A 10,883-nucleotide genomic window follows, 5' to 3' on the forward strand; every position below is an offset into this window, starting at 1 on the left:
CGGTGCGTCTTGGTCATGCTTCATATCGGCCGGCCCGGGAAGGAAGAGACACGCAGATTGGGGGAAGTCCCCCACCCCAACGCAGCACACCCTCCCGGCCATCAGAGTCGAACCCGCAGTTCGGAGGAACCGACCGCAAAACCGGCACTAGGCCGGGCCGGCGCGGAGACAGTGGGTCGCGTTTGCCATACGATCAGTGAGAGGAGAGGAGAAAAATGCAACAAAAATTGTCAAAATCCGTTAATATATGGATGAGTGGGGGGGGGGGCTGGACACAGGCCGTGGGGGGACACCCGAGACCGGGCAGTGTCCCCGGTAGAAACCGGGTGAAATAGCCAAAAAATAATAATAAAACTGGGGAAAAGTGAAAAAAAAGTGGCACTCGTGAGGCGGGCAGAGTCCTCTGTCAACTCCCGTTACATTCCTCCATGGTGTCATTTGAGTGAAAAATGGCTAAGTCAACTTTTACGAGAACCAGGCTGGGGGGGTCAAAAGGGCTTGACCAAGGCCGACCCAAAGTGCACGGTGGGCGGACTCATCACCTCCGTGATGAGTCTCCATTGTGATTTGAAAACTTCCATCAAACGAGTCTTTCGGGGGGCAGGGAAAAAACGTGTTCGTCAGAATCGTCACTTCCTGTACTGACAGTGCAGGTGTCCTGAGAGTGCAGCCTACACCGGAACTGTCCTGAGAGTGCAGGCCTGCAGGCAGACCCCTCTCCTTATTTAGATCAGGCTGGAGCAGGCGGGAGTTAGACTCTGATGTCGCTGTCGAGACGGCAGTGGCCGACTCCGCCTATTTTAGGCTTCTCAGCAACTCCTATGGGTGACGTCACGGACACTACGTCCATTTATATATACAGTCTATGATCACATCACAGGACTTATCTCTCTAAAGCAGCTGAGCCAATCACAGAGAAGCATTAGAACAGTGAATCTGTTGTTGAAAAGAAGCTTCTCCAAGAAATCATATTGTTTTGTGAATGGAGCAGGCCAGAGACAGATGTTGTTGGTAATTATTAAATCTGGCAATGATGACAATTCAATTATAAAAGATACCGATGAAGCCATTTATATGACAGCTTCAAAAATGCTATTTCAGTCATAATTATACAATTTCTCATAAATGATTATATAATATATTCAATATAACAAGGCTTTGTTTAATACTTGATTTTGATTGGTCAATTTGGACATTGAGTGGTCTGCTCTTTCAAGATAGCAGACTGTTGCTAAGGACACAGAAAAAAGTCTGGTTATTTTAAAATCAGCTGTGGCGTTGGGGTTCCTTTCACTGTGACACAACCACGTTTGCTCCGTTGTCCATTTCAAGAACAACACAAATGCAACCAATTATGAATAACAAAAGATCTAACCAGAACCACCTATGACCTATCAAGGAAACCCTTTTTTCGTTACTATTTTTTGGAATCATTAAACTTGCTTTATTGATAAATATGAACATAGCCCACTAAACCCTGTGTGTTCCCTCCTACCTTGTGCCAGCAGCTACAGTGTGTGTGGCAGGGGGGGCAGGCCGACAGAGGCAGGGAGGCAGCGCAGGCATCGGGCAGGGGGGAAGCAGCGGGGGACAGGGGGGCTGTCAGATGGAGGAGGGGGTGATGAGGCTGAGGGTGACATGCGGCAGCTCGATCCCCAGCAGCTTCCTGAGCCTCTCCTCCTCCACTGCTCACCTGCAACAACACATGTAATCAGAAAGAGACCAAATCTGACTAACAGCTAGAGCAAAATGTTATTGTTTTTCTGCATAACTCAAAAAGACAAAAAAAACTTTTCTGTCTTGTAACACAAATTGGTGTCGTGACAGGTAAGAGCAGAGCAGCATGGAATTGTAAGATTTTTAAGAATTTGAAGGGACAGTTCAGCACAACATTAATATTACGCGTTTTGCTGTGAGTTGCTGAGTGTTGGAGTTATCATCCTTCTTTTTAATAGAATGGAACTAGTCAGCACTGGGATTGTCAAAAGATCAAATGTAGTTTTTGGTGCTTTAAGAAACACAGGCCAGCTACCACTGAGTGCCATCTAGTTATATTTGAGACACCGAAACAGTGTACATAAATAGTAAATAAGTAGTTGAGCTGTTAAAGAGGACCCAGGGACCGTAACTTTAACAGATATAACCAGGTTGTTTTGGTTATTTCTGAGCTTATATTTTCTCAAGATAAACCCAACAAAGTTTGATATCATTGCAGCTCTAAAAGCCTTGAAATTAAACTTAGTGAAAGATGCATGTAAACAATGCAGATTTTTCATTTAGCTTTGAAGAATTTATTTTTAAATCAGACCTCAGCTGTGTTGACATCATAAACTCCTGCTGTCAGCTTTCACCTACAAGCATGTCATTTCCTGTGTGAACCTCTGACTCACACATGACTGAGGCGTGTCTATGTGCAGGCAGTCTGTCATTGACTGAGTCTGACCTGTAATTTAAGTCTATAGGTCCTATGTCAGTAATCATCTGTCACATATTGGCTCTTCCAGGTCTCAGAAAAGCCTGAAATTAGGTCAAATTACTTTTCCTTTTTCTTTGACAAGGTGAACACATAGGTTGTGGTCAGGGGCCTGATGGATGGGCGGACATGGTGATAACACTGGTGAACGTCGTCCGGTGCTCTGAATTTATAGGAGACATATATCCTGAAGCCTGCACCTTGTCAGATAGCTGAGGATTTATAGCAGAGTAACACCCCACAGCAGGCTCACCACATTGGCATCTGCCCTGCTTTATGAGCTCTTACATGTCACATTTTGATCAGACACTGGGTAACCACATGGTCTGTGTCGCAGTGGCGGTTCTACGGGGTGGCACGGGGTGGCAGCTGCCATCTCAGAAAAATGCCTTGCCACCCCATTTTTGGCAAGGCATTTTGCCACCCGAATTTCGGATCCAAGTAGACGGAAGGAATTAGGTATTTGCGGTCAGGGTATGGCTGGGCTACAGCCATACCAAGAAATGGCTTAGCCCCACCATGAACAATGATGTTAAAGTAAGCAAAATAAAGTCCGCCAACTCGCGCGGAGTAAATTGCACAGACAGCAGTTAGTAAGATTGATTTCAGTAGCCACTTGTCTGGAAATACCGAAGACCAGAAACGGTTTTGAAAACTTTTGTCACGTAGTGATCGTCTTCTCAATAGAACATCTTTGATAATGTCTTCTGGCCAATAAGAATCAAGATAACGGCGTGGTGTTGTTGCAGGAAATCCCGATGGAGAATACTTTTGCTGTAGTACATTCTATATACATCGATACAACATGTTGATAGAAATCAACACGTAATGAAATAAGACCCCACGGTTTGATGATTGATAGGTGTGTGGGCTGTCTTTCATTTTGACACACAGAACAATGTTATAATAAACATACATACATACATACATACATACATACTGTATGTTAAGTGGATATATCCGCCTTCTTTCATTTATCTTTCCATTCCCACAACAATATACATAAAGAAATGGCATAATTTGGACATAGTTCGAATGGTGATTAATTATGATTAATTAATTTTTAAGGTGTGATTAATCTGATTAAAATTTGTAATTGTTTGACAGCCCCAATATATATTTAATGCAGGAAATAGAAGCACATGCTACCAGCTAGGAGAGACTTCACAAGGACACAGTTGAATATCAACCCTGTCGACTAAATACATTGTACAAGTAAAATAATCATCATACATGTACATGTTATACAGTTAGATAAGAAAAATAAGGCATCCAAAGTTATTCTCTGACATAGCTAATTCTTCCAAAATATGCTGCTGTAGAAGATAATAACCTGTAATAACAGTTCTTAGATGATTATTTCCTAGATTTAAACAAGGTGTTATATCTCTTTGGAGTGGATGCCCCCTTCACATGAAATATATGGTACTGGCTTTATGACTGGCTGTACAAAAAAGGGTAACATTGGGCTGCAAGATGGAATGCATGTATGCCACTGTAATGATATTCAACTTAAAAGTGTTGATTTTGAGCTACCATTTACATATTTACCAGCACCAGAGCCGGTTTGATGGCACTTAAGTTTTACAATTTTACAAGAACTCTTGTGCTCTATTTGTGCACACCTTCTGAACTGGGAACACATCGAGCAGTTGCCATTTGCAGCAACACCCATTGAGTCCTAATGTTTATAAAGGTTTAAAATGTGTCTACAGTGTCTTTTTAATATTCAACAAATAATAGAATTCTTGCATCTCAAGTCAACTAAGTGTCCTAGAACATGAACTCATAATAAATATGATTTTGTTAAAACGGCAAATCCTTTTTTCCTGACAGTATTTCTCATGAGAATATTCACTACTACTTTAAGGTCTTCTACGGAGCCCTGGAGGGTTCATAGAGATAAATAAATAAAACGAGGCCACGTTTTATTCATTCGTGCGCACAATATATTTTCTCATGCGCACAAGATACTTTTTCGTTCGCGCAAGAAAGTTACCGGTGCGCCAAGTAGGAAGTGGAGCGCACAGGAGACAACCGTTTCATTGCAGACTGTTATGTTTATGTGGGGAAATGGCAGTGCATACATTATTTGAGATATATTTCAAAATCGGACTTAATTTTAGTGTTCGGTGTATGTGTGTGCCCGACACCGGCCTTTGTTTTCAAATGACCATGAACAGTAATTTACACACATCTGACTAACTCCATGTGTATTCCCAAGTGAAAGAAGCTCGTTTAATCTTAATCTCGATGTAGGCTAGTGCTAAATGCTGTCGGAGTGCACCGGAACGAACGCCACTATCATAATATCTTCTGAAAACAAATGCCCACACACACAGACACACAAACATACACACACACACGCCCTGGCGACCGGACATCTTCTTCATAAAACTAATAATATGGCGTAATAATCGGGCAGTTCGATGTGTCTAACCATAAGAAAGTTTCTCGTGCACACGAGAAAGTATATCGTGCACACGAATTAATAAAACGTGGCCTCGTTTTATTTATTTTTCTCTCTATGAACCCTCCAGGGCTCCGTAGTCTTCAAAATCTTTTTCCGTATATATCTGCCCACCAGCAACAAGAGGCGGAGGTCTTTCAAAGTTGCCATAACCCTCATACACACCAACTATTCTCATAACTGTTTGAAGTTCATCTATCTGCCGAGCTTTGAGCAAACATGGAATGTTTTTAACTCCCTCTGTAGCCCTATGTGTGCGTGTGCGTGTGCGTGTGCGTGTGCGTGTGTGTGTGCACTGCAGTTTGTTGCCAAAGCCTCCCACCTTGCCAGCCAAGCCTACTAAGAAGAGCCGCAGAGACGTTTCTTGGCCAAATGTCACACAGCGCTGCGCACCACAGCCACAACACGACTCAAAGACAATTTAAAGCCGTAGATCTGATACGGTTCTCTTTTTTCAGCCAATCATATTTGGTATTAAACAAATCACGCTGCCGACCAAGTTCATTGAGGTTTTACCTTCACGTCTTACAGTAGGATGCCAGAGCGGACACAGAAACACAATCGCTTATTCCTCATTGTGCTGAGTTATAGACACAGCAAGAGTGTCTACTGTCTGTGACCTTGAGATGAGAAGCCTGAGAAAAGGAAAAAGATATCCCTGCGGGGGATGGCGTCAGTGTGTGTACGGCCTCTTGAGAGAGGGAGCGTGCACATTTGTGAAAGTGTGTGTGTTTTGAAAGAGGAAAAGCAGCAGGGTAAGAAGAGAGAAGTAAAACAGGGAAGTGTTTTTGATACTACACAAAAACAAGACAGAGGCTACATTTGATTTTTGACAAACCCTCATTACCGCTTCTCAGCCGAGTCACTTTTGTCAAAAACACAGCTTTAGTCTATAGCAACAATGCTTTCCCTCACTCTGTAGGAACTAAACATGCTTTCTCCCTTTGTAATCCTTCCAACAATGTCTACTACAGGTTGAATATAATATATATGGCAACTTGAGTACGAATCACTCCTGAACCTCAGAGAATTTAAAAACGTGTATGACCATGACATCAAATACTCAAAACACAAGAGGGACTAACGGACAGTTGACCTTCTATTAAAATGCTCGATGCACATAGTAAACACAGCCGTCTCATTACACTGAACATCATTGTGACACTCGATAAGAGCAACAGCATAAAAGACCAAATGTTTTCTTTCTTTTACCCTGTTGCAGGAAGGATACATTCACAAATGACTAATCCCCAAGACTAGAATGTATGTTATTGTTTGACCTGCTCCACAAAAAAGGTCAAACTCAGCTCTACTGCTTGATAATACAGACCGAATGATCGCTAAAAAAGGATGAACACAGCTGGAGCTGCTTTTTGTGTTTTACCCATCACGATCAATACAAAAAAGGAGGAAATGGTAAGACATCCGCCAAACAGGAAGAGTTGTTAAGTAAGCGTATAACACTACTACTAAGTTAAGCCTCAAAACAACCTGTGGGAGTATCCTGACTAACCAAATACTGTGTCAAAAATAAACAGCACGGTTCTGTCACTCAAAGCAAATATAAAATAGTTACACCTGACTCTCCGGACCACAAATACTTTCATAGGTGGGAAGTAACTAAGTACAACATGTACTGGGTTTCAGTATAACTTGAACACAGTTGTTCTTTGCTTGAGTTTTTCCCTTTGTATTTTATATATGTAAGCTACAGTTTGGAGGCAAATGGTGCACTTTTTACTCCCCTGCGTTTAGGTGGCAGCTTTGGTTTCTTTGCACATTGAGATTATTTGTAATACAACACTAAAATCAACTGATGATTGACATATTGACCTATTTATTTTTATAAATTGTATATGTTATGGGTTACTACACAGCAGCAGGTGATTAAGGTTATACTGCAGCTGCTAAAAGTTTGTTTGTATTTGTGACACTTATAATCTAATAATAAACATAATTCTGAAACGGTTTATAGCGTATGATTGTTAATTTAGCTTTTGGTACTTTAAATATACTTTAGTAAGATTATAAATACAGGACTTTATGCAGTAGTGTTGCTTATTTTTCTCAAAGTGAGACCTTCGGCTGCCTCTGCCTGTCCTGGCCCACCACCACAGTATTTGATGTTGTGCACCCCCTACTCTAACTTGCATGACCACATGACAAGATGTCCACAAACCTTTCTTGAACTCCTCCAGCATGGAGTCCAGCTTGGTGTCGTGGAAGACGAAGTGCACCGGGTGGTTGTAAAACTTGGTGATGGTCTTCAGTGTGGTGCAGTCGTCCGGGTCCACAAAAGCCAGGTCCTTCACATACAGGATGTCCACGATGTTGGAGCGCTCGTGCTCGTACACAGGTATCCTCGTGTATCCGCTCTCCATGATCTCCGACATGGTGTTGAAGTCCAACACGGCGTCGCATTGCATCATGAAGCAGTTTCCGACAGCTGTCATGGCATCCTCCACGGTTTTAGTCCTGAGCTCCAGCGCACCCTGGATCATGTTGAGCTCCTCTTTCACCAGGTCGTTGTACGGCTCGGTGACCTTCAGCATCCCCACCAGCTTCTCCCGGTTGTACACGGTGCCGATCTCCTGGCCCAGCACGCAGTCCAGGAGCTTGCTGATGGGCCACGACAGAGGGAAAGTTAGCAGCATGAACAACTTGGTGACCATGATGGTGTTCGCCCCGACTGCTAAACCGTGCCTGGAGCACAGCGACTGCGGGACGATCTCCCCGAAAATAACGATGCCGATGGTGGAGGCGACTACAGCGCCGATCCCGGACTTGGTGAGGTCGTCCAGGAGGATGGTGAGGGTGGTGTTGACCAGGACGTTTCCCAGGAGCAGCGAGCACAGTAAGTAGTTTCCCTTCCTGCGGATGGGCTCGATCTTCCGCGCATACTTCTTCTCCTTCTCGGTGCCGCAGCTCTGCACGATGCGGAGCTCCATCGGGTCCAGCGCCATCAGCCCAAGGTTGAGCCCGCTGAACATGCCGGATAGCACCAGCAGGAAGGCTATGAGGATCACCTGCAGCCAGACAGGCAATAAGGACTTCGCCACTTCCACCACCCGCAGCCTGGCGTCCTCATCGTCCAGCAGGTACCACGTCTCCTCCTTCTCCTGGGTGTCGCGGACACACAAGCCGAACACCTTTACCGCCTCGCTCTTGCGGAGCTCCTTGATAAAGAGGCTGACCACCCCGGAGGTGTTTTGGTTGGTTACAACCATGGACCCCTTCACTTCTATATCCTTCGTGTGCTCCGGACAAGTCCTATTGAAGGGGTGCATGATGGCGCCGAAACTATCATCCTCTTTATCGCTGGAGTAAAGTTCCATAAACTTGATGAGAGCAGAGCTGTTTGAGCGCAAGCGGAGCCCGTAGAACCTGAAGAGGGTGTAGCTGCCCTCGGTCACCTGAATAACCCCTCTTTCGGTGGTCCCGGCCGGCGTGTCGCTCCTCTCCAGCCTCATGCCGAGTATCCGGGGGCCGAGTCTTGTCTCCGCCGGCGCCTCCAGGGCTTGCCTGCCCGCAAAAACACAAGAAAACACGAATAAAGTTAGCGTAAACCCCCGACCACTCGACTCTATCGCCATGTTTGTTTCACTCTATGCGAATAGGGGAAATGACGTCAGCTACTCGTTTCCACGAGCCCACCCCCCTCATCTGCATGCCAGAAAATACAGCCAATTAGCGGGAGAAACGTCACTCAACCGAGCCCCCTATGTTTTCATTTTAAAGGTCGACTGATATTTCTTTTTTTGCTTTTAAGGTGGATTAGTTTCAAGTTCTTTATTATCTTCTTCACAAGAAATAAAGTGACGCAGTCGTTGGCAATACAAACCTAGGCTTCCTCCAACAATACATGAAAAATCACCCAGGAAAACAGAACAATTAGAATCTAAAACATGAAATAGTGTCCATTAATATTTGGGACAACATTCGGAGTTTTAATATCATTCATTAACATTTTGAATTTCTGAATTAATTTAAACTTTTTAATAAAGGATCCATTGTGATAAAGATATGTGCGAAAAAAAGACTGACATACAGAAACAAATAAAGGTTATATTGGCTTGATTAAAGTTTTTTTTTTAATCAGAAAGATATTTTTTTGGTGTCTTTCCTTAAGACTCTTTGAGGTATTACAGAGGAATCCAAAACAAACAAATATATGTGTGCTGTCTTTTAATGAACATTGAATAACTTCCTGCTTCAACCTGCAGTTTAATCTTAAATATGGACAAAACTAAACTGGTACTAAAAAGAAAAAAGGGACAAGTTGGAGAAATACAGAAACCGGATTATTGTATTAATGTGCCTTCAAAGATAACAAACGATGTCCTCCCTTTTTCTTTTACTAACATCAGCGTGTGTATACATTTCTTTACTTATAACAGAGCTCCCCTTGGTGGCTATATCACACAGTGCAGCCTAATGAAAATGGCTAATAACACGACCTCCAGCATTAACGTTATGATCCTGTAAATAAATAATTAACGTGAATTTATTAGTGGCACATTTGTTAAATAACATATCAAATACTTTTTAGTCTTTAGGTTTAGGGAAAGTTAGCAAGTATTTCCAAGTTAAGAGGCTCAAGTCCAAGTCCTTTTTTATTTAGAGAAAACTGTTTTTCAGGCCTTTTCAAAAAATAATAATGTAAGGTTGTTATACTACAGCTTTGTATTAATATACAGCCAGCATACAAAAGTAGTTTTAAAATTATTCAATGATGGCTAAAAAAACCTAAATACAATCTTTATTTCAGATTCCCAAAAAGTCAAAAAAAATAACAAATCCAGTCATTACAGTTTATTGGTTTATTATATTTCATGGTATAACATTATATACACATGGTAGTCATCCCAATTAATAAAAAGGAAGGTTCTTTATCAAAACGCATATTAAGACTTTCCGGTGACAGTGTTGTAAAAATAATTATCTGCAACTAAGAATAATAATCATGTATAATGTTTGTTTTGATTTGTAGCTGATGGGATTATTGTGTACTACCATGTTCATTAAACTGTGTTGATTGAATCATATGTTATTATTCATGTAATGATATATTGTTTCTATTTCCCGGCTGTTTGCATACAAGCCACTGATAGTGATTGGAGATAATTAAATACCTTCTTTCTGGCCTGAGGTAGATCTTATAGATGTAAATGCTTTCAGGAAATGAGTTATTAAACCCAGGACAACATTTAAAAAATGTTTTCACACGGCTGAAAGTACCAAACACACCTTTATTATGAAAAAGGAGCTTCATTGGTCATAATTTTATGATCTAAATTGCAGGAACGTGCACTTTCAGGAGTTAAATTAAGGAAAGATTTTCTGATACACCATTCTTGCAGACTAAATAATGATCTGTACGTCATCCTTTAAGACATTTCAATACCTATTATGGACATCTTCCCAGCTTTATTAAGATCTATGAGAAAGTACACCATGAGTTGGAAATCTCTTGAGGTTTATATGTTAAACTTGTATTTATATTATTATTGATTAGGTTTAAAAGGGCATGAATAACTTCATAGATTTTCAGTTAAACTTAGTTAACTGTTGTCACCGGCAATGTTTTTTCCAAGTAAGATAAACATGCAGAAATATATTGTCTTAACATTAATGACGCACAAGACATTTAAGCTAGTAACTTGGAGAAAACCTGGAATATGAAGATGAAACATAAGCAAGTTAAATCAAGTTATCTAGATGAATAGAGTAGTGTTGGAAGAAGTATCCAGATCCTTTACGTATGCAACAGTACGTATGCAACAGTACCTGCAACAACGTAAAAACACCACATTATCTTCTGATGGGACCACTATTGCGGTAAGCATGTTGTAACTTCCGGTTGTTGTTGTCATCTCCGGGTATCCCGTGTGCCTGTTCTGTTGCTGATAGCTTATTATCTTAACTTAATCGATCTTTTTA

General features: G+C 41.8%; 1 pseudogene; it reads right to left on the reverse strand.

Annotated features, from left to right (window-relative positions):
- Positions 1 to 1,495: 1,495 nt before the first annotated feature.
- On the reverse strand, positions 1,496 to 8,553 carry LOC104959630 (metal transporter CNNM4 pseudogene; annotated as a pseudogene).
- Positions 8,554 to 10,883: the final 2,330 nt, after the last annotated feature.

The sequence above is a fragment of the Notothenia coriiceps genome, unplaced genomic scaffold (assembly GCF_000735185.1).
Source record: "Notothenia coriiceps isolate Sejong01 unplaced genomic scaffold, NC01 NC01_scaffold00030602, whole genome shotgun sequence".
NCBI lineage: Eukaryota > Metazoa > Chordata > Actinopteri > Perciformes > Nototheniidae > Notothenia > Notothenia coriiceps.